We start from the raw sequence: 4,340 nt of genomic DNA on the forward strand, positions 1-4,340 counted from the left end.
GTACCGCATTGTTGGCACTTACATATCCACTACCGTACCATCACTCGTTATATTACAGTACTTGGTATAGCTGAAATAGGTCTCAGGGTTGGACTGAAATAACCTGAATAACTACAGTATGTGTGATTGGGGTCACTTCCTGTATTTTATCATATAGATACATTTGCTCGGGCTTTTCCCTGCTCTTCTGTGATGGAACTATTTTAGTCTACGAGACAGAGAGAGAGGGAGGTTCTAACTACAAAGGATATTATCTGAGTGGGTTAACAAAAACGGGCAATTCTCGCGTGTGCTGATCTTCTGGTTGGTCAGTTATCCGTTGCACAAAAATAGATGGTGAGTGAACGCCTTTATTCACACATTTTTGGCAAATGGCGTGATCTTTATCCAACCCGTTTCTAACCGGTCAATAAATATTACTACCCGGCAGTCCACAATATTTGTGTATCACAGAAAAAAAAAAAACACAAAAAATGATTTAGAATCTTGTAAAGTTAAGAACACAGGATATGAAGTAGTGAGTTATGAATCAAAAGACATTCACATTCAATTGTTTATTTAATTTAAAATCATATTTACATAAAGCGGTAGGTTCTAAAATATAATCCTTATCTACTGTACATTGCATTGTGGTCTGCAAATCTTTTACAGGAGTGAGTATGAAACAACTGCTGTAAAATAACATTGGTTAAAAAAAATAAAATAAAAATGTAGAAGAAATAATCATTGATCACAATTGTAAGGGACTGAAAGAGAAAATCGAGGTAAGTGAAATCCCTTTTACCAGACAAGACAGGAAGTCACATGACACTTCTATAGGTGATATTTCACTTGGTATCCATGGAGAGGCTTCCTCTATATTAGGACGCCTCTTAAAAACACTGGAGTCAACTCAACCCGGCAGAAAACTCAGCCCGGCAGAAAACTTCAAAAACATACTATTACGACTCTACATGGATCTCCCAAACGGCACACTATCCCCTACATAGTGAACTACTGGGTAGTGCACTAATATAGAGAATAGGGGGCCAAATCTTGCGTATCCCCACTGACCTAGTGGATTGCCATCTCACAAGAAACAAGACTGTACAGCTACTGCACACCAACTCTCATATGATTACATGTGCTTCCCATAACACCTCTCTCATATATATATGTATATATTATTGTATTGACATGGTTGTGGTGTGAAAGACAAGCCCCTAACTTCCATTGACTTCAAAGCAGAATAGCTGAACAATAATCATTGGAAAAAAAGTGAGTAATTTGGAAAAAAAAGATTCCTTTTGACGTTTAGATACCAGGTATGGTGTGGGTTTGGGCTGTAAGCCCACCAGAACTTGATACCAGGTATGGTGTGGGTTTGGGCTGTGAGCCCACCAGAACTTGATACCAGGTATGGTGTGGGTTTGGCCTGTAAGCCCACCAGAACTTGATACCAGGTATGGTGTGGGTTTGGCCTGTAAGCCCACCAGAACTTGATACCAGGTATGGTGTGGGTTTGGGCTGTAAGCCCACCAGAACTTGATACCAGGTATGGTGTGGGTTTGGGTTGTAAGCCCTCCAGAACTTGATACCAGGTATGGTGTGGGTTTGGGTTGTAAGCCCACCAGAACTTGATACCAGGTATGGTGTGGATTTGGGCTGTAAGCCCACCAGAACTTGATACCAGGTATGGTGTGGATTTGGGCTGTAAGCCCACCAGAACTTGATACCAGGTATGGTGTGGGTTTGGGCTGTAAGCACACCAGAACTTGATACCAGGTATGGTGTGGGTTTGGGCTGTAAGCCCACCAGAACTTGATACCAGGTATGGTGTGGGTTTGGGCTGTAAGCCCACCAGAACTTGATACCAGGTATGGTGTGGGTTTGGGCTGTAAGCCCACCAGAACTTGATACCAGGTATGGTGTGGATTTGGCCTGTAAGCCCTCCAGAACTTGATACCAGGTATGGTGTGGGTTTGGCCTGTAAGCCCACCAGAACTTGATACCAGGTATGGTGTGGGTTTGGGCTGTAAGCCCACCAGAACTTGATACCAGGTATGGTGTGGGTTTGGGCTGTAAGCCCACCAGAACTTGATACCAGGTATGGTGTGGGTTTGGCCTGTAAGCCCACCAGAACTTGATACCAGGTATAGTGTGGATTTGAGCTGTAAGCCCACCAGAACTTGATACCAGGTATGGTGTGGGTTTGGCCTGTAAGCCCACCAGAACTTGATACCAGGTATAGTGTGGATTTGGCCTGTAAGCCCACCAGAACTTGATACCAGGTATGGTGTGGGTTTGGGCTGTAAGCCCACCAGAACTGGATACCAGGTATAGTGTGGGTTTGAGCTGTAAGCCCACCAGAACTTGATACCAGGTATAGTGTGGGTTTGAGCTGTAAGCCCTCCAGAACTTGTCAGGAGCAGTACTGGGTTAAATGCCTTTATATTTCAGGGGATTTCTGCAACGCTTATTTGACATGATACTCTATATATATACACACAAAAGTTTGAGGACACCCCCTACAAATTAGTGGATTTCAGCAATTTCAGCCACACCCGTTGTTGACAGGTGTATAAAATCGAGCACGCAACCATGCAATCTCCATAGACAAACATTGGCAGCAGAATGGGCCTTCATGAAAAACTCGGTGACTTTCAACGTGGCACCGTGACAGGATGCCACCTACCCAACAATTAAGTTAGTAATTTCTGCCCTGCTAAAGCTTCCCCAGGTCAACTGTAAATGCTGTTATTGTGAAGTGGAAACGTGTCTATGAGAAACAACGGCTCAGCCGCGAAGTGGTAGACCACACAAGTTCACAGAACGGGACCGCCGAGTGCTGAACCGCGTAGCGCAACCCTCACTACCGAGTTCCAAACTGCCTCTGGAAGCAAAGTCAGCACAATAACTGTGCATCGGGAGCTTCATGAAATGGGTTTCCATGGCCGAGCAGCCGCACACAAGCCTAAGATCACCATGCGCAATGCCAAGCGTCGGCTGGAGTGGTGTAAAGCTCGCCGCCATTGGACTCCGGAGCAGTGGAAACGTGTTCTCTGAAGTGATGAATCACGCTTCACCATCTGGCAGTCCGACGGACAAATCTGGGTTTGGCGGATGCAAGGAGAACGTTACCTGTAAAGTTTGGTGGAGGAGGAATAATGGTCTGGGGCTGTTTTTCATGGTTCGTGCCCCTTAGTTCCAGTGAAGGGAAATCTTAATGCTACAGCATACAATGACATTCTAGATGATTCTGTGCTTCCAACTTTGCGGCAACATTTTGGGGAAGGCCTTTTCCTGTTTCAGCATGACAATGCCCCCTTGCAACAAAGCGAGGTCCAGAAAAGAAATGGTTTGTCGAGATCGGTGTGGAAGAACTTGACTGATCTGCACAGAGCCCTGACCTTAACCCCATCGAACACCTTTGGGATGAATTGGAGCGCAGACTGCGAGCCAGGCCTAATCGCCCGACATCAGTGCCCGACTTCACTAATGCTCTTGTGACTGAATGGAAGAAAGTCCCCTCAGCAATGTTACAACCTCTAGTAGGAAAGCCTTCCCAGAAGACTGGAGGCTGTTATAGCAGCAAAGGGGGGACGAACTCCATATTAAATGGCCATAATTTTGGAATGAGACGTTGGAGGAGCAGGTGTCCACATACTGTTGGTAGTGTAATGTAAGTTGTAAACAAATACAATACAAATGATCCATCAGTATCTGAAACAACTGATAGATTAGCCTTGTTAAGGGGTTTAGGACAAGGCAAGCTGTGTGGAGGTTTATACCTTGTCAACCCAGGGATTCGATCCAGCAACCTTCTGGCTACCTGCCCAACGCTCTAACCACTAGGCTACCTGCCCAACGCTCTAACCACTAGGCTACCTGCCCAACGCTCTAACCACTAGGCTACCTGCCCAACGCTCTAACCACTAGGCTACCTGCCCAACGCTCTAACCACTAGGCTACCTGCCCAACGCTCTAACCACTAGGCTACCTGCCCAACGCTCTAAACACTAGGCTACCTGTCCCCCCTACACTCTAACCACTAGGCTACCTGCTAGGCTAGGCTACCTACACTCTAACCACTAGGCTACCTGCCATCCCAACGCTCTAACCACTAGGCTACCTGCCGTCCCAACGCTCTAACCACTAGGCTACCTGCCGTCCCTACACTATAACCACTAGGCTACCTGCCGTCCCTACACTCTAACCACTAGGCTACCTGCCGTCCCTACACTCTAACCACTAGGCTACCTGCCGTCCCTACACTCTAACCGCTAGGCTACCTGCCGTCCCTACACTCTAACCGCTAGGCTACCTGCCGTCCCTACACTCTAACCACTAGGCTACCTGCC

Source organism: Salvelinus namaycush, unplaced genomic scaffold (assembly GCF_016432855.1).
Source record: "Salvelinus namaycush isolate Seneca unplaced genomic scaffold, SaNama_1.0 Scaffold600, whole genome shotgun sequence".
Taxonomy (NCBI): domain Eukaryota; kingdom Metazoa; phylum Chordata; class Actinopteri; order Salmoniformes; family Salmonidae; genus Salvelinus; species Salvelinus namaycush.